Source organism: Sorex fumeus, unplaced genomic scaffold (assembly GCF_029834395.1).
Source record: "Sorex fumeus unplaced genomic scaffold, SorFum_2.1 ptg000073l, whole genome shotgun sequence".
In the NCBI taxonomy this organism is placed as follows: Eukaryota; Metazoa; Chordata; class Mammalia; order Eulipotyphla; family Soricidae; genus Sorex; species Sorex fumeus.
Window position 1 is genome coordinate 18,737,057 of NW_026606130.1, and position 20,287 is coordinate 18,757,343.

The window sequence follows — 20,287 nt, forward strand, 5'->3', positions numbered from 1 at the left end:
TAGATTTTGGAGAATATTTAACTGAGCAGATCAGCCAGATACATGGTAGTGGCTTTGGAGTGTGGGAGTAGCTGCTAGGGCTTTGTTTGTTAAGAATGGCCCACTCCCCTCCAAGATTGTGTCAAGGGTCTCAGCCAGGAAAAAGTGTCTAAGAAATTTTTGCAATTAGTTCTCTGGAGCAAGGTCCGTAGATGAGCTTACCTGGCAGCAGCAGTGAGTGGGTGTGGTTCCTGGGCCTTCCTGAAGTATGAGGATATGGGAGGTATCCCATCTTGACTTTAGATTGCCTAGAGTTTTCAGCCATAGAGACTTTTGTACTTGGGGGTTTCAGTTGATTGGAGCTGGCGGGGTTCGGCTGGAGGCATGGTGGCAATTTTGGAAGGTAGGAGCAGCTTTAGTGTGGGGCTTTGTACGGATGTGAGCTGGCCCCCCACCCCCTTAGAGATAGTAAAATGAGCATCTTTATTTGAGGAAATAACCTTGTCAGAGTAAAACTGATGGATTGGAATAAGGAGGAAGATAAGTGTTTTTATATATTATGAGTTTTAATAGTGGTCTTAGAAATCAGAGAGCAGGGTTGAATTCTGATTCTAGATTTTTCTAGTGTGATATTATTATTATTATTATTATTATTACAGTTATTTGCTTTTGGGATCACACCTGACTGTGCTCAGGGCTTACTCCTGGCAACTAAGTTAAAAATTTAAGCCTCGTCTTCTCAGTTGTAAAATATGAGTAAAATCTTAGTTTTTTCACAATTCTTGTATGTGAGAAGAAGTATGAAAAGGCCTATAAGTTTTTGGTATAAAGTACTCAACAAGCACTAATTTGAATATATTTTGTGCATACCCCACTTTCCCCTCAGCTATTTTAAGAAATTGTATCATCAATAAGTGGTTCTTTATTACTTGTTGCTGGTGGACAGTTCTGCTTTAAAAGATTAAAAAAAATAGAAGTTGATTTAAACCTGAAGATTTCCCCCACTTGACCTAATTTCTTGTTCTCTCAGTGTTTCACGATTGTTGGGATGAGTCTGAATTTGTGAAAACCCCTTAATTTATGTACTCGTAAAAGTAAGAAATATTATATTTCATGGCTTAATTTTTCTGAAGAATCTGTCTTAAGGATCTTTTCATGTTAATATATGTCATTTTTTATCATATTAATGGATACGTAGAATTACTTGCTACCCCCTTTTCTACTTTAATCACTAGTGTCAGTTTAGAACATATTCCTCCAGTTTTTAATACACATTTACATATATATAAGTCACTGTCACTGTCCTCCCGTTGTTCATCGATTTGCCTGAGCGGGCCCAGTAACGTCTCCATAACTTGTTACTGTGTTTGGCATATTGACTACGTCACGGGGAGCTTGCCAAGCTTTGCTGTGCGGGCGAGATACTCTTGGTAGCCTGCTGGGCTCTCCGAGTGGGGTGGAGGAATCAAAACTGGGTCGGCCAGGCTGGCCGCATGCAAGGTAAACACCCTACCTGCTGTGCTATCGCTCCAGCCCCAATATATATGAGTATATTTAGAAATACATAGTTTTATGTATGTTTTTAAAAAATTAACATTTTTGTTTCATATATTATTAGGTTCATTGGTCGCAATATAAATAGTTTTTTTTATTATTTGTGAAACACCATGAGGTACAGTTATAGACTTACAAACTTTCGTGTTTGGGTTTCAGTTATACAATGATCGAGTACTCATCCCTCCACCAGTGCCCATTCTCAACCAACAGTGATCCCAGTAGCCCTCTCACCCTCCACCCCATCCCCCCAAAACAGGCCAAGCACACTTCTGCAAAGGCCACGCCCCCTGTCGCAGAGGCCACACCCCCTATGGGTACCTGGTGTGTGTGGGGGGTACAGACCTGGGAGAGGAAGAAAACCAGGCGTGGGGTTGGGGACGTTGTGGAAGGTGCGTGGGGAGGGGGGGCAGCCCAGGGTCCAAGAGGACACCTGGGGTGTGGGCGCAGGGGAGGTGGCATCCCGGTTTCGATTATTCACTGACCTGGGAGAGGGAGAAAACCAGGTGCAGCATTGGGGACGGATCGGAAGGTGCTCAGGGAGAATATAAATAGATTTTTATAAATCAATATGTAAATAGGAGATTTACATATATAAGTAGAAGATTTTTTACAATCAGAATATATCTATTTTTCATTTTTTGTTGAGGCCTCCCAAGCAGTATTCAGGGACCTTGAGGCTTATTTCTATCAATACTTGAGTAATGGTGCCAGATGGGTCAATGCTTAGGCTAGTTCATATGGTGCTACTTGGACCCAGTAGAGTTGGGGGGCCTTTGGAGTCACACACAGTAGTGCTCAGGGGCCTCCAGGGCCTTGTGATATTGGGGGAAGGTTATGTGTTGCCAGGGATCAAATTCAGGTCCCTGTGCTTGCACCCCTCACCACTGGGCTATCTCCCTAGTTTCTCCATCTCATTGTATTATAAAATTATTGGGGGAAGGTCTTCCAAGCAGTGCTCAGGAGGCTCTAGTCCCGTCGTGCTATTCTGTTTAGTATGTTCAGGTGAGGATTAGCTGGGACACTTGGGTGGTGCTTGGGTCCTCAAGTCTGTCTATAGTGATGCTCGAGCTCAGTGGAACAGATGTGGTTCTAGAATGGAACTGAGTTTGCCATCTGCAAGGCAAGCACTATAACCCTGTACTATGTCTCTGGCCCTCCATCTTATTTAAAAAATTATATGTGAATATAAATGTATGTATGTGTATATGAATGCTTCAATTTATCCATACACGCTTATGTGTTTAATTTTATACAATATATACTTTTCTATCTTCGTCATCTGCACACCAACATCCAACTACAAATGAAGAAGAAATTGAGAAGTTCCACATGGAACTGGAGAAGTTCTATAAAGAAGACCACACCTTCTACAAGATCATTGTTAGTGATTTTAATGCCAAGATAGGACTGAGAATGTTGCCCGAAGAACTCCACATTGGGACCCATGGCCTAGAATGGAATGAACAGGATGAGAGAGTGTCTGAGTTCATCACGTCGACCAAGACCATCCATGGTAACTCACAGTCCCAGAATCTAAATGTTGGACATGGGAGTCTCCCAGAGGACAGTTTCACAATGAAATTGACCACATCATATTCAGTTGATGGTTTTGCCTGACCAATGTTGCTGTTGTCCCAAAATTCCAAATGGGATCAGACCACCGTCTCCTTCGTGCAAAATTCTACTTTACAGAGTGGGGAGAAAGGGCTGCAGAGTTTAAGAAGAGAACTTCCAGAACGACCACCAACTGGGAGCTCTTTGGCACTATTGCTGCAACATGAGAAGATGCCATTGTTGACAACATTGACAAGGAATACGAACGACTGGTTCAGCACCTCCTTGACTGCACGAGGAATGCCGAGAGTGGGAAAGCCACAGATGCCTGTTTTGGGAAACTCTTGAGCTCATTTGTCAACGTGGTTTTGCGTGAGCCGCAGGCAATCACAGGCTAACGTCTGAGCTTGAAAAGCTGTGCAGAGAAGCAATAAAGGAAGACCTCAAAGAGAGAAGAGCAGCAGTGTTGGCCGATGTGGCAGAAGCCAGGAAAAGTATTCGCAATTCTCGCCTGTCCTTTGCCAGCTACAAGACCAAGATGACTGCCCTCCAACGTCCTAATGGATCTATCACGTCTTCCAGAAGGGCAATGGAGAAGATTATCCATTGCTTCTACTTGGATCTCTTTGATAGCCACGTCCACCTGCCCACATACCAAATTCCGCAGGATGGATATGTCGTTCCCAACGGTCTCCCTTCTGAAATCCAACACACCATTTCGTTGGTAAAGAAGAGTATAGCATCCTGTCCAGACAAGGTGAGACCTGAATACCTGAAGAATCTGCTGCCAGTACTCATTAATACCCTGGCTTGGCTCTTCACACACTGTCTTTATGCAAGGTTCCAGCAGGAAAAACAGCAGGACCGTTCTGTTGTACAAGAAGGGAGACATCCACAACATCAACAGCTATCACCCGATATGCCTGTTGTCCGTCGTCAACAAGTCGTTCACTCAAGTCATCCTGAATAGAATAGGCTGAACACTAGACAAAGGACAACCATGCGAACAAGCCTGGTTCCAAAAAGGATTCAGCTCTATTGACCATATCCACACAATAACCAAGATCATTGAAGTTTCTCAGGAGTTCAAGATGCTGCTCTGTCTAACGTTCATTGGTTTAAAGAAGGCTTTTGATTCTGTTGAGACTGAAGTGGTCATCGTAGCCCTACCCAAAGAGGACATTCAAACTCAGTACATCAGGATCCTCTGTGAGCTGTATCACGGAGTCACCACCAGGATCTCACCATTCTACAAGGAAGTGATCATTGAAGTAAAGAGAGGTGTTTGGCAGGGTGATACCATTTCACCGAAACTCTTCAGTGCCACCCTTGAGAACGTCATGCAATGACTGGAATGGGAAGAAATGGGAGTGAAGATAGACAGTTGGCAACTATGCCTCCTCCGCTTTGCTGATGTTATCATTCTAATAACACCAAATATTATTCAAGTGGCACAAATGCTGGCTGACTTCCACCGTGAGTGTGGAATGGTCACACTGCAGCCGAATCTCACCAAGACAGTGTTCATGAAGAATGAACTAGTCCCTGACGTTCCTTTGCTTTCAATGGAACAAACATCTCCAAATGCAGCAGCTATGGGTATCTGGTCTAGAACTCAACATAAGGAATGACTTGGTACCAGAACTACTCAGGAAGAAGAGAGTGGCGTGGAACGCCTTCAAGAGCGTCAAAGAAGTTGTTAAGAGGATGAAGAACCTCCAGCTCCGGCCATATCTTTTCGACTCCACTATTCTTCCTGCATTAACATATGCCTCAGAGACCAGGGCCCTATGAAAACAGCTTGAGAATGCTATTCGGATCACCCAAAGAGGAATCAAAAGAGCTATGCTTGTAGTTTCACGTTTCCCTGAAGTAATCTGGAGTTCCGACCTCCATCGACGATTGATATCAGGGACTCTGCCTCATTTGCCAAGGTGTTGAAAATCAGATGGGCCAGACATATAATGCAATTTGGAGATGACTGCTGCACTAGAGCCATTACCGACTGGATTCTATGGGACGTCGAAAGAACACTTGGCTATTCAACTACGACATGGTCGGACTTCTTCGTCAAGACCCTGAACAAATGGTTTGAAGCTCTTCGTGTTCCTGGAGTGAACAGACGCAACTGGGCTACATTAGCACACAACAGGGTCGAATGGAGACGTTACTGGCGCCCACTTGAATAAATCGACAAACAACGGGATGACAAGTGACAAGTGACATATACTTTCCATATGATTTTTTTAATTTTTATTTTTAGACACCCACCATGATTCAGATTATTGAAATCTTTCTTATTGCTTCTTTCCACTTGTTATTTTGTTACCAGCCTGGCAATGCTCAAGGGTTTTATTCCTGGCTTATACTCAGGAATTATTCCTAGCAGTGCTCAGGGGACCATTTGGGATGCTGGGGATTGAACCTGGGTTGATTGTGTGCAAAGCAAGCTCCCTTACCCACTGTACGATTGTTCCAGCCCCAATTAATTAAGCAGATACAATTATTTACTCAGTATTGGTGTATCACTATTTTGCCATTTTTTTATAAATGATATTTTTGTTGTTTTAGCTTACCCCCCCCGTTTTGAACAGTGTTTCAGTTAGAAAACCATGCTCATATTTGTGTATACATATGCAGAAATACTTCTTGGCTAGATATTAAGAAATGGAATTGTTGGGTGACAACAAGTCCATACCAAGTACTTGGACTTTGCCATATGAAAAGGCTGCTGCCTTTAATCTGCCAACAGCACATGAAGTGATAAATTTTTCATACATTTCTCAGAAATGAAAGTTTTTCTTATCTAATGAACAACAATAACAAAAACCCACCGAATTGCTTGAATTTTCATTTCCACACTGACAAAAAAGTTACAACCATCCTTCTACAATGCATATTTTGACTGTTTGTATTTCTTTTACTGATCTTTTTATTTTTTAATATATTTTGGAAATTAGTGCTTTTTGTAAGTATTTGCTCCCAGTATTTTGCTTCCCCTTTGACTTTGTTCTTTGTCAAATGGCCAAATATATTGGATTTTTGGTCAATGAATTTTGTTTGCATTTTTATAAAGAAGTACATAAATATTGCATGTGAGCCACCATGGTGGTGATTAGAGGCCATGGTGGTGCTTAGAGACCATTAGCTTTATACCCAGCTATGTTGGAAGGGACACGTTTTTCAGGGGATCAAACTCAAAACCTAAAAAAAATGCATACACGGTATGTATTGTACTGCTTGAACTATAGCTCTTGCCGCACTACATTTTGTCTTTTTTTTTTTTTTTTTGCTTTTTGGGTCATGCCCGGCAATGCTCAGGGGTTAATCCTGACTCTGCACTCAGGAATTACTCCTGGCGGTGCTCAGGGGACCATATGGGATGCTGGGATTCGAACCTAGGTTGGCTGCATGCAAGGCAGACGCCCTACCCGCTGTGCTATCGCTCTAGCCCCTAAATTTTGTCTTTTTAAGAAAACGTTTCTTAAGGTTAGAAATATATTTTGTAATATTTTTAATAGTTTAATTCAGTGGTTGTAGCTTAGATCTCATGTTTTCAGTTTGTTGAGTCTGTGTTTTGGATGTATGGCTATACCACTCACCCACATCACCATTATAACTGAATTCCTGATACCTGTTCATTCATTACTTCCCATTCTCTCTTTCCCCCTTGATTTTTCTCTTCTGTGTCATTCTCCTCTCTAAGCACTGGGGTCAATGGTGATCTAGGCATTCCCCTTTGACTGTAGTTCATTTACTCATCCAATATACCAAAGATAAGTGAGATCATCCTGTGTTTGTCTTTCTTCTCACTGTACTTAACATGATATCTTCCAGTTTCAATCAGGTTGAGGAAAATTGCATGCTTTTATCATTTCTTGTAGCTGCATAGTATTTTGTTGGGCACATATACATCTTCATAATCCATCCATCTGTCATTGGACACCTAGATTGATTCCATTTTAGATATTGTACTGAGTGCAGCAGTGAGTCTATGTCCTTTTAAGAGTGTTTTTATGTCCGGGGGTAGATGCCCAAATATGGAATTGCTGGTCATATGGCTGTAGAATTCTAAATTTACTAAGAATTCTTCATAATCTTTTTCACAGGGGTTGTACCAGACAGCATTCCAACCAGCAGTGGATGATAGTTCCTTTTCCACCACATTCCCACCAAAACAGATTGTTACTCCTAATTTTGGTGTGTGCCATTCTCACTGGTATGAGATGGTATCTCACTATAGTCTTGATTTGGATTTCTCTGATGATAAGTGATGCTGAGCAATTTTTCATGTGCCTGCTGGCCGTCTGCCTCTCTTCCTCTAAGAAGTGTCTATTCATTTTTTCTCCCCATTTTCTTAAAAAAATTTTATTAGTGAAACACCATGAGGTACAGTTGTAGACTTACAAATTTTTGTGCTTGGGTTTCTGTTATACAATAATCGACTATCCCATCCCTCCACCAGTGCCCATTCTCCACCACCAATGATTCCAGTATCCTTCCGAGCCCCCCACCCTCCCCCGTCCCATCCCGCCTCTGTGGCTGGGCATTCCCTTTTGTTCTTTCTCTCCTTTTGGGTGCTGTGGTTCGCAAAAGAGGCATTGAGTAGCAATCATGTTCGGTCTATAGCTTACTTTCAGCATGCATCTCCCATCCTTGGAGGATCCTCCCAACACCCTTTATTTGGTGCCCCCTTCTCTATCTGAGCTGCCATTTCCCCTAGCATTTGCGGCTGGCCTCCAAGCAATGGAGTAAACCACCTGGTACTTATCTTGGCTATTGTTAGGTGTTAGTCTCCTATTTTGTTACTTTATGTTTCCCAGATGAATGCAATCTTTCTATGTCTGTCCCTCTCTTTCTGACTCATTTCACTTAGCATGATACTTTTCATATAGTACCACTTTTATGTAAATTTCATCACAGTGGTAGGGCATTTGCTTTGCACGCAGCCAGCCCGGCCGAGCCGGTTCGATTCCTCCGCCCCTCTCGGAGAGCCTGGCAAGCTACCGAGAATATTCAATATGCCAAACGCACTAACAAGAAGTCTCACAATGGAGATGTTACTGGGCCCGCTCGAGCAAATCGATGAACAACGGGAGGACAGTGTTTGTTTGACATCTTTTCTAACAGCTACATAGTACTCCATTGTGTAGATGTACCAAAGTTTCTTTAACCAGTCATCTGTTCTTGGGCACTTAGGTTTTTTCCAGATTCTGGCTATTGTAAACAGTGCTGCAATGAACAAACAAGTGAAGATGTCACTTTGACTATACTTTTTTGCCTCTCTGGAAGTTCTCATTTTTATAATTTTAATTTTTTTTATTTTTTATTGATCTTTATGAGTATTTTATATGTTCTGGATATGAAACATTTATCTGATGTGTTGAATGCAATTTTTCCCCATTCAGTCTCTAAATTTTAGCCCATATTTCTTTTGCCATGCAGAAACTCTTTAATTTTATATAGTATGATTTTTTATTTTTGTTGCCTTTGCCAATGGTATCAGATCATTAAAGAACTCTTTGAGGTTCAAATCTTGAAGTGTTCTGACTATATTTTCCTCAATGTACTTTATAGTTTCTAGTCATATCTCAATGTCTTTGATCCACTTTTGATTGTTTTTTTATATGAGATGTAAGATATAAATTCAGCTTTAATTTCTTACACATCCAATTTTCCCAACACCATTTGTTGAAGAAGCTGTCTGTATTCCATTTCATGTTCTCAAATTTATCTAAAATTAACTGCCCATATACATGAGGTTTTGGCATAGGACATTTGATTCTGACCTATTGATCAGAGAATCTATCTTTATTCCCATGACATGCAGTTTTGATTGCTGTAGGTTTATATTTGTAGTTCTAAATATAAAAAGTAATGAAATACATCACAATGTCTTTTTTTAGTACATATTTATTTATTAGTGAAACACCATGAGGTAGAGTTGTAGACTCACAAACTTTTGTGCTTGGGTTTCAGTTATACAATGATTGAGTACCCATTCCTCCACCAATGCCTATTCTCCACCAGCAATGATCCCAAGTAACCCTCATATCCCCCCATCCCATTGCCCCACACCCCACCCCGCCTTTGTGGCACGGCATTCCCTTTTGCTCTCTCTTTCCTTTAGAGTGTTGTGGTTTGCCATAGAGGTATTGAGTGGCCATCGAGTTTGGTCTATAGTCTACTTTCAGCATGCATCTCGCATCTCGAACGAATCCTCCAGACATCCTTTATTTGGTGTTCCCTTCTCTATCTGAGATGCCTTTTCCCCCAGCATGTGCTGCCGGCTTCCAAGCCATGGAGCAACTGGTACTTATCTCAACTGTTCTTGGATATTCGTCTCCCATTCTGTTACTTTATATTCCCCAGATGAGTGTAGTCTTTCTATGTCTGTCCCTCTCTTTCTGGCTCATTTCACTTAGTATGATACTTTCCATGTAGAACCACTTGTATGCAAATTTCATGACTTCATCTTTTCTAACAGCTGCATAGTACTCCATTGTGTAGATGCACCAAAGTTTCTTTTCTTTTCTTTTATTTTTTTATTTTTATTAGTGAGACATCATTAGGTACAGCTGTAGACTTACAAATTTTTGTGCTTGGGTTTCAATTATACAATGATCAAATACCCATCCCTCCACCAGTGCCCATTTCCCACCACCAGGGATCCCAGTATCCCTCCCGCCCCTCATCCCCCCCCCATCCCATCCTGCCTCTGTGGCAGGGCATTCCCCTCTGTTCTCTCGTACCAAAGTTTCTTTAACAGTCAACTGTTCTCGGGCACTCAGGTTTTTTCCAGATTTTGGCTATTGTGTACAGTGCAGCAATGAACATAGCAGTGCAGATGTCATATTGGCTGTACTTTTTTGCCTCTCCAGGAAATATTCCCAGGAGTGGTATAGCTAGGTCAAATGGGAGCTCAATTTCTAATTTTTTGAGAATCGTTTATACTGTTTTCCAAAAAGGCTGAACCAGTCGGCATTCCCACCAGCAGTGAAGGAGGGTCCCTTTCAAGCAACATCAGCGCAAACACCAGTAGCTTTTACTCTTTTGGATGTGGGCCAGTCTCTGTGGTGTGAGATGATATCTCATTGTGGTTTTGATCTGCATCTCCCTGACAGTTAGTGATGTAGAACATTTTCTCATATGCCTTTTAGCCATTTGGATTTCTTCTTTGAGAAAGTTTCTGTTCATTTTGTCACCCCTTTTTTGATGGGGTTGAATGTTTTCTTCTTGTGGAGTTCAACCAGTTCTCTATATATCCTTGATATCAACCCCTTATTGGATGGGTATTGGGTGAATATCCTTTCCCATTCTGAAGATTGTCTTTGTATTCTGGTCACTGTTTCTTTTGAGGTGCAGAAGCTTCTTAGTTTAAGATAGTCCCATTTGTCTATCTCTGTTTTCACTTGCTTAGCCAGTGGTGTGTCATCTTTGAAGATGTGTTATCTTCAGTGTCTTGGAAGGATTTTCCAACCTTGTTTTCAGGGTCCCTTATGGATTCTGGTCTGATGTTGAGGTCTTTAATTCACTTTGATCTTACTTTTGTACATGGTGTTAGGTAGAGATCTGAGCCCAATTTTTTGCATGTAGCTGTCCAGTTTTGCTAGCACAATTTGTTAAAGAGGCTTTCCTTACTCCACTTCACATTTCTTGCTCCCTTATCAAAGATTAGCTGATCATATATTTGGGGGGAGGGTGTCAGTATATTCAACCCTGTTCCATTGGTCTGCGGCTCTGCCTTTGTTCTAGTACCATGCCATTTTAATTATTACTGCTTTGTAGAAGAGTTTAAGGTTGGGGAGTTTGATTCCTTCCATTTTCTTTTTCCCAAGTATTGCTTTAGCTATTCGTGGGGGCTTATTGTTTCATATAAATTTCAGGAGTTTTTGCTACATTTCTTTGACAAATGTCATGGGTATCCTTATAGGGATCGTATTGAATTTGTACAATGCTTTTGGGAGTATTGCCATTTTAACAACATTAATTCTCCCAATCCAGGAGCAGGAGATGTCTTTCCATTTCCGTGTGTCCCTTTTATTTACTGAAGTAGCGTTTTCAGTAGTGTTACAGGTTTTTTATGCCCTTAGTTAAGCTGATTCCTAGGTACTTGATTTTCTGGGGACACAATTGTGAACAGGATTGTTTTTTTCATGTCACTTTCTTCTCTCTCACTGCGTGTAGGAAAGCCATGGACTTTTGGGTATTGATTTTATAGCCTGCAACTTTACTATACAAGTCTAACAGCTAGGAGTTTCTTGGTAGAGGTTTTAGGGTTCTCTAAGTGTAGTATCATATGATCTGCGAATAGTGAGAGCTTGATTTCTTCATTTTCTACTGAATACCCTAAATACCTTTTTCTTGCCTAACTGCTATTGCGAGTACTTCCAGTACTGTATTGAACAGCAGTGGAGAGAGTGGGCATCCTTGTCTCATCCCTGATCTTAGAGGGAAGGCTCGCAGTTTTTCCCCAATGAGGATTGTAGAATAACAATTGATTTGTCCTTTCTCCCTTGCCACAAGGAGCTTAGGTTTATCAGGTTATACTCATCACAGTGCTCCCGAGTCACTCTCATTCCATTGTTTATCTGTAACCACTTCTATGCTCTCCTCCCCAACCAGTTAATCAGCTTTCCCCCTAATCAGAATTTGTTAATTTGTAAGGTTAAATCCTTCTAGGACACTGAAATTGTTTTGTAAGTTAATATCGCCTTTCTCCTCTCATTATGTCTTTTCAATAGTTTACTTTAAAGCAATATCCTTTTGAAAGAGGTGCTGGGCAGTGCTGCACAGGGCCCTCCTTCTCCTAGGCCCCCGGATTGTGGCACCTTCCTTCCCCATGACGGGATTCCTGGCTTCCTACTTTGCTTTCTTGCCCCTGCCGGGCAGTGGAGGGAATGGGCCAGGAGGGCCAGAGTCCGCCTGGGTCGACCCCCAGACCTGACTGAGCTTCCCAGGCCCACCTGGCAGGTCAGGGATCGGGCTGGGATCGGGCCAGGGTTTGGGCCTGGCGCTGAGATGTGGGGCATCCCCCCCGTACCCCCCTCCGTATGAGTTTTGCAGAGGGATGATATACTGTGGCTCTCAGGTGCAAATGGGCTAGTGCCCCAGGCTTGCCTGGACACCCCTCAGCCAGACGGCGAGCGCGGCATGGGGGCGGAGAGCAATTCTGAAGGGGCCTCCCCGGAGCCCTGCACTGCTCCTCAAGTGGCCCTGAAACTGGAGAAGGAGAAGTTAGAGCAGAACCCCGAGGAGTCTCAGGACATCAAAGCTACAGAAGGAACTTGAGCAGTTTGCTAAGCTTCTGAAGCAGAAGAGGGTCACCTTGGGATATATCTAGGCCTATGTGGGGCTGACTCTGGGAGTTCTCTTTGGGAAGGTGTTCATCCAAACAATCATCTGCCATTTCGAGGCACTGCGACTCAGCTTCAAGAACATGTGTAAGCTGCGACCCTTGCTGCAAAAGTAGGTGGAGGAAGTGGACAACAATGAAAATCTATAGGATATATGCAAAGCTGAGCCCCTTGTGCAGGCCTGCAAGAGAAAGCGAACTAGCATCCAGAACCGAGTGAGAGGCAACTTGGAGAGTATGTTCCTGCAGTGCCCCAATCCCACGCTGCAGCAGATTAGCCACATCGCCCAGCAGGTCAGGCTCGAGAAGGATGTGGTCCGAGTGTGGTTCTGCAACCGCCTCCAGAAGGGCAAGTGATCCAGCAGTGATTACGCCCAGCAGGAGGATTATGAGGCTGCTGGATCTCCTTTCACAGGGGCCCCCGTATCCTTTCCTCTGGCACCAGGGCCCCACTTTGGTACCCCAAACTACAGGGGCTCTCACTTCACTACATCATATTCCTCGGTTCCTTTCCCTGAGGGTGAGGCCTTTCCCTCAATGACTGTCACTGCTCTGGCTCTCCCATGCATCAAACTGAGGTGCATGCTGTCCCAGAGGGGTAGAGGAGAGGGCAGAGCAAGTGAAAGAGCCTGAGGTTTGTACCAGAGCTTTGGGGATTGCGTTCTTCATTCACAAAGAATGGAATTGGGGACACAGGGTGGGGGGGACAGGAAGATTGGGGACTGGTTGAAGGGAAGGTGAAATTCAAGGATGCTCTTGATTTTAATCCCCAATTCACTCATCACTTTGTTATTAAATAAAGAAACCTGGGACACATTAAAAAAATAAAGCAATGTCCTTTTTGTAACAGGAAGACTGTTAATATTATGATTTGTAATTTAGGATTTAATTGGTTTTGAATATTATTCACTCCCAGGCATCTGCTTTCTTGACTTAAGCCTCAGTTGCCCTTAGTTCCTAACACCCCAAAAGCAGGGTCCCGATGAGGGATTGAATGGACCCAGGGCAAGCTGTAAGCTACCCTGGCATCGAAATGTGCCAGGCCAAAGTGCCACGATTCTTAACTGTAAGTTAAGAGTTTGATCATAGACAAATGCTGTCATGATCCAAAAGTAGCGACGAGACTAGGACCCTGCCAGGGATAGGAAAGACTATCTGGCCTGAGCAATATAGTCTGAGATCGAGATGGCCTTAGGAGAGCAATTCTATAAGCTTAATGTATTTCTTACCGTGTTCATACTAAATGATTAATATTATGAATTCTTATATGTTTGTTGGACAAGGAGAGGAGAAACACACCTAGGGGATTCCGTTCTAGGGTAGGTCGTCCTGCTGAGAGAGCATCTGTCCTAGAAGCAGCTTTCCCTGAGGGAAAGAACTTTACCCCTATTGATTGTGACCGCACCTATGTTTAATTGTTACCCCAACCCCTCATGGTTTTGGTATTTAACTAGACTGTAAGAGTGGGCTGGGGGTTCCAGACTCCAGAGCAAGAGGAGAAGGGGATCCAGATTCAGATTCCAGAGTTAGGAGGAGGATGAAGGGGGATTGAGGAAGAGAATGAAGTAGCATCAGGGAGGAAGAAGCAGGAGGAGAATCAGAGAAGTATGGAGATGGGAATAGAATAAACTGCAACTGACACCAACCAGCCTGGACCTCATTTCCTTCCTTGACCTGCCCATTGCCATCGACCTCCCTTGGGTGGGGGAAGCTGCGTGAGACTACCAAAAGCAAGCGGCGGGAGAGATAGACCTCTGCTGTCTTTTTATGTTTACACATCTGGTGTTCCTGGGTGCTGTCTTTTTGAGTTTACACATCTGGTGTCCCTGGGTGCCGTCTTTTTGAGTTTATACAGAGGATGATGCTTGCCATAGGCTTGTGGTAGATGGCTTTAACTATTTTGAAGAAAGTCCCTTCTATACCCATTTTGGCGAGAGTTTTCAACATAAATGGGTACTGGATCGTGTCAGATGCTTTCTCTGCATCTATTGATATGATCATATGGTTTTATCTTTTCATTTGTTGATATGGTGGATTATGTTGATTGATTTCAGAATGTTAAACCATCCTTGCATCCCAGGGATGAATCCCTCTTGGTCATGGTGTATGATCTTTTTAATGAGTAGATGAATTCTATTTGCTAGTATTTTGTTGAGAATCTTCGCATCCGTGTTCATCAGGGATATCGCCCTGTAGTTTTCTTTTCTTGTGGGGTCTTTGTTTCCTTTTGGTATTCGAGAGATATGAGCCTCATAGAAACTGTTTAGGAGAGTTTCTGTTTCTTCAGTTTCCTGGAAAAGCTTGAGAAGGACTGGCAGTAGGTCCTCTTTTAATGTTCGGAAAAATTCACTTAGTGAATCCATCTGGACCCAGGCTTTTGTTTTTTGAAAGATTTTTGATTACAGTTTCAATTTCCTTGATAATAATAGGTCTATTCAGGTATTCCAGATCTTCTTGGCTCAACTTTGGGAGATTATAAGAATTCAGGAACTTGTACATTTTTCTAGGTTCTCTTGTTTTGTGGCATACAGACTTTCAAAGTAATCTCTGATGATCTTCTGAATTTCTTTGGTTTCCATTGTGATGTCTCCCTTTTCATTTCTGATTAGGTTTATTAGAGTTCTCTCTCTCTTTCTTTGTGAGTTTTGCTAGTGGTTTATCAATTTTGTTTATTTTCTCGAAGCACCAGCTCTTGGTTTCATTGATCTTTTGGATTGTTTTGTGTGTTTCCATGTCATTGATTTCTGCTCTAAGTTTTATTATCTCTTTCTGCCTGGTTTGGGCTCCTTTGTTGGTCCTTTTCAAAAATCTTGAGCTGTGAGGTCAAGTTGTTTATGTGGGCCCTTTCTTCCTCACTGAGAAATGATTGAAGAGCTATAAATTTACCCCATAACACAGGTTTAGCTGCGTCCCACAGGTTCTGGTAGCTCGTGTCTTCATTCTCATTTGTTTCCAGGTATCTTTTCATTTCTTCCTTGATTACTTTCCTGACCCTTTCGTTATTCAACATTGAGTTGTTTAATTTCCAGGTGTTTGATTTGGTTTTCTGCATGTGTACATGATTAACTTCTATCTTCATTGCATTGTGGTCTGAAAAGATAGTTGATACAATGTGTATCTTCCTGATTCTGTTGAGGTATACTTTGTGGCCCAGCCCATGTTCTATTCTGGAAAATGTTCCATGTGCAGTGGAAAAGAATGTGTATTCTTTTGGGGGGGGTATAAAGTCATGTATAGTTCTCTTAGCCCCCTTTCTTCTATTTCTTCCTTCAGAACCATTATTTCCTTGCTGAGTTTTAATCTTCTTGATCTATTCAGGGGTGATAGGCGGTGTTGAAGTCTCCAGCTACTATTGTATTGTTCGCAATGTCTTTCTTAAGGTCTGTTAGCAGTTGTTGTAGGTATTTGGCTGGTCCCTCATTGGATGCGTATACGTTTAGGAGTGTGATTTCTTTCTGCTGTACATATCACTTGATTAATAAAAAATGGCCTTCACTGTCCCTTCTAATCTATGTTGTCTGATACTAGTAAGGCAACCCCAGCTTTTGAGTGGGGATTGTTTGCTTGCAGGATTGTTTTCCATCCTTTGAGTCTGCTTTTGTTCTGACTGTTCAGATGTGTTTCTTGTAGGCAGCAGAATGTTGGGTTCTGTCTTTGAATCCATTTTACCACTCTGTGTCTCTTAATTGGTGAATTTATCCCATTGACATTGAGATTATTGTCATGGAGTTTTGTTTCATCTTTCTGTTAGGGTTTGTTGTGCTTGTAAGGGGTTGTCTTGTCAGTAGCCCCTTTAGCCCTTCTTTTAGGTTTGGTTTTGAGTCTATGAAGTTCTTGAGCTGTTGTTTATCCACAAAATAGTGTACCGTTCATTTGAGTTTGAGTGAGAGTTTAGCCGGTTAAAATATTCTTGGTGAAGTGTTCATTTCAGTGAGTTTTTTTCCCACTATATCCAACCATTGCATTTCCTCTTGGATGGTTTCCTCTGATAGGTCTGCTGTGAATCTAAGGGGTGCTCCTTTGTACGTGATTTTCTTTTTTGACCTTGCTGTTTGAAATATTGTGTCTCTATCCGTGGCGTCCGTCATTCTAACTATCATATGTCTTGGAGTGTTTTTATTAGGGTCTCTTTTAGCTGGCACACTTCAGGCTCCTTAAAGCTGGATGCCTGCATTCTCCAGCTCTTGGAACTTTTCAGCAATGATTTCTTTAACTGTGGCTCTTTCATTGGGATTGCTTCCCTGACCTTCTGGTACTCCAATGATTCTGAATGTTGTTCTTCTTTAAAACATATCCTAGGACTCTTTTTCGCTCTAGAGCTATTTTAAGTTCTCTTCCCATGTTTGTTGTTGCCTCTAGGCTTCCTGCAGCTCATCTTCCAGCTCACTTATTCTGTTTTTGGCTGTACCCATTCTACTGTTGAGGGCACACACTGAGTTTTTAATTTCATCTACCGAACTTTATTCGTAACACTTCTGTGCGTAGCTTTTCAATTTCTGCTCTCATGTCTTCCTGTAATTTCTCTATTGTCCGATGCATTGTTTCTTCCATGTCCTCCTTTAATTTACTGGATATCTGTCCCACCGTTTCTTTGAGTTCATTGAACATCTTTAGTAGTTCATCTCTGAACTCTTTATCGTAGAGCTCACATTTGTGAGTATTATGCCTGTTGAGGCTTCTGGACTCTTCATTGTCCTCCCCTCACGGTGGGGATTTGCACTGGTTCTTCATGTTGTGGTGGTGTTATGGAGACTGATGTGTGACACCAGATTGCTGGGTATGGGTAAAATAACTGCAGCCCCCAAATAGGCTACGCCCACTTCTGCAGAGTCACGCCCAGTTCTGCAGACGCCACACCCCCCTACGGGTACCTGAGAGAGAGAGAAAACTGGGCATGGCATTGGGGACGAATAGGAAGGTGCTCGGTGAGGGTGGGCTGCTCAGGGTCTGAAAGGATGCCTGGGGTGTGGGTGTGGGGAAGGTGGCATCCTGGGGTTGATTATTCACTGACCTGGGAGAGGGAGAAAACTGGCTGTGGCATTGGGGACGAACAGGAAGGTTTTCGCAATTTCTTATTTTTTAGTACAGCTTTGGCTATTTGTGGTCTTTTCTGATCCCATACATACGTTATTATTGACTTTTCTAGATCCTGGAGGAATGTCATTTGAATATGGATGGGGGTCATATTGAGTCATAATATCTTAGATAGGATAGTCTTTGTAATAATTTTCATTCTTCTAATCCATGAACATTGGATATTTTTCCATTCCCTAAGGTCTTCTGTCTCTTTTTTAAGTGATTTAAGTTTATCATGGGATAGATCACTCACAGCTTTTTTAAAGCTAATTCCTAGATACATGATGGTTTTGGATACTATTTAAAATGTGCTAGAATCCTTGATTGCTTTCTTCTGATTAATTCTTTATATATGAGAAAGTGACCGATTTTTGTGTATTAAATTTTTTATAAAGAAGATTTTATTTTATTAAAAAAAATTTTTTTTGCGTTTTGGGTCACACTCGGCGATGCACAGGGGTTACTCCTGACTCATGCACTCAGTAATTATTCCTGGCGGTGCTCAGGGGACCATATGGGATGCTGGGAATCGAACCCGGGTCAGCCTCGTGCAAGGCAAACGCCCTACCCGCTGTGCTATCACTCCAGCACCCTGAGTATTAATTTTGTAGCTGACCACCTTGCAGTATTGGTTCACTCTTTCTGGAGGTTTATTGTTGCCCTTTTAGGATCTTCTATGTATATCATGTCATTTGAAAATAGTGATAATCTGGGTTCTTTTCCAAATTGAATCCCTTTCATTTCCTCTTCTTGCCTGATTGCTATTGCTAGAACTTCTAATACACTTATGAATAAGAGAGAAGACAGTGGACATCCTGCCTTGTACCTGAGGTTAGTGGGAATGGTTTCAGGTTTTCACCATTAAGAATAACAGTTGCTTTGGGGTTGTTATAAGCAACCTTTACTATATTGAGGAATGTTTCTTCCACTCCTATTTTGTAGAGTTTTTTGAAAGTCATAAATGGAGGTTATATCTTGTCAGAGGCTTTCTCTGCATCAGTTGATAAAAATACAAGATATCATATGATCATATGATTTTTATCTTTTCTTTTCATTAATGAGGTATATTAATTGATTTGCACCTCTTGAACCACACTTGTATCTCTGGGACAAATCCTACTTGATCAGAGTCTACGATTTTTTCGGATATGTTGTTAGATTTGGTTAGCTAAGATTTTGTTAGAGATTTTTGCATTGATACTCATCAGGGATATTTTTATGAAATTTTCTTTCTGTTATGGGTATTAGTGTAATGTTAGCTTCATACGAAGTGGTAGGAAAGATACCTATATCTTTGATATCTGGAAGAGCTTAAGGAATATAAGGCAGTAAATCTTTTTTGATGGTTTTATAGAACTCACCTGTGAACCTATCTGGAATAGAAATTTTTTTCTTTGTGAGATTCTTAGTTACAATTTTAATTTCCTTACTTGTAATTGGCCTGTTTAGGCATTCCATTTCCTCCTCATTCAGCTTTCAGAAATTATATATGTGATTCTAAGAATTTACCCATTTCCTCTAAATTCTTCAGATTAAGAGCATAAACTTGTTCATAGTAACCTCTCATTATATTTTGAATTTCTGAAGGATATATTGTAAAGTCTCCCTTTTTATCTCTCATATGACTTTTGAATATTTTCTCCTTTTTTCCTCATGAGTCTAGCTAAAGATTTATCTTTCTTGTACATATTTTTTGAGGAAACTGTTTCTGGTTTCATTGATTCTTTGAGTTGATTTCTTGGTTTCTATGATGTTAATTTCTGCTCTAGTTTTTATTACTTTCGTCCTGTTACTTTTTGTATTTGTTTGTTTTACTTCTCCACATTTTTAAAATATTTGTTTAAGTTGCTGATTTGGCTTTTTCTTCTTTCTTAATGTAGGCCTGCATTACTATGATTTTACCCCTTAGTACAGCTTTTGTGTATCTTGTGTCTTCATTTTCAGTAGTTTCATTAGTTTCAAGCAATATTTTTATTTCTTTCTTGATTTCCTTTTTGGTCCAATTATTATTTAGCAGTCTGTTAGCTTCCAAGTATTAGAAATTTTCCCCAACTTCTCTCTGTGGTTAATTTCTACTTTCATGGCATTGTGGTCTAAGGAGGTAGTGTTTACAATTTCTGTATTTGTAAATTTATGTATGTTTGAAGTGTTCCTACTATGTAATCTATATTTGATAATATTCTATGTGCACTGGATAAAAACGTGAAAGCACCATTTTTAATGAATTCTTTTCCAATCTGTTGAAAAATAAGTGGCCGTCACCACTCGTATTAGTTTTTTTTTTTGAAATTTTATTAGTGAAAAAACGTGTATTCTTATTTTTAGGGATACAGATTATATGGTTATATGTCCAACCATCCCATTTATTTCAACTCCTCATTTAGGACTCTTGTCCCTTTACTGATCTGTCTAGTGGGGAAAGTGATATGTTGAAGTTTCCCACTACTATTTTGTTTCTGTCATTGTGTTTCTATATGTTTGTGAACAGAAGCTTTATGAACTTTTCCGAGCTTCATTTTGTGCCTGAATATTGTTGAAAGTATTCTTGATAAGTAGTGTCCATCATTGTCTCTAGATATTAGTATGACATCCCCACCTTTTTTGTCTTCCATTGGCTTACATGATTGTTTCCCATCCTTTCACTCTAGTCTGTATTTACCCTGAGAGTTTAGGTGTGTTTGGCATAGGCAGCAAATGGATGGATTTTATTTCCTGATCCATCCAGCTACTCTATGCCTTGTCCATGGACATTCAGAGAGATCACTG

General features: G+C 41.3%; 1 protein-coding gene and 1 pseudogene across 1 annotated transcript in view; both read left to right on the top strand.

The window, feature by feature from the left end:
- The window catches only part of WNK3 (WNK lysine deficient protein kinase 3), a 298,017-nt gene that overhangs the window by 25,495 nt on the left and 252,235 nt on the right, over positions 1-20,287 (top strand). The gene's annotated exons all lie outside the window — the stretch shown is intronic.
- LOC130038135 (POU domain, class 5, transcription factor 1-like) lies at positions 11,933-13,078 on the top strand (annotated as a pseudogene).